We start from the raw sequence: 237 nt of genomic DNA on the forward strand, positions 1-237 counted from the left end.
ATTCTGGTATTCTAGGATTCTATGAATCACTTGCAGCTTGGTTCTAGGAAACGCTGAGCAACTCCCCAACTGCAAATTCCCCCGCACCAGGGCAGTTACTGCCCCAGGAGGCTCTCCACCAGCAGAAACTGATGCAGACACTTAGCAAATTTGCCCACAAAGTAATTCTTGTTCAAGAACACAAAACAGCACATACTGGGCAAAAGCATCACCATAAAAAAGAAATATGAGGACGGA

Source organism: Eurypyga helias, unplaced genomic scaffold (genome assembly GCF_000690775.1).
Source record: "Eurypyga helias isolate BGI_N326 unplaced genomic scaffold, ASM69077v1 scaffold6756, whole genome shotgun sequence".
Taxonomy (NCBI): Eukaryota; Metazoa; Chordata; class Aves; order Eurypygiformes; family Eurypygidae; genus Eurypyga; species Eurypyga helias.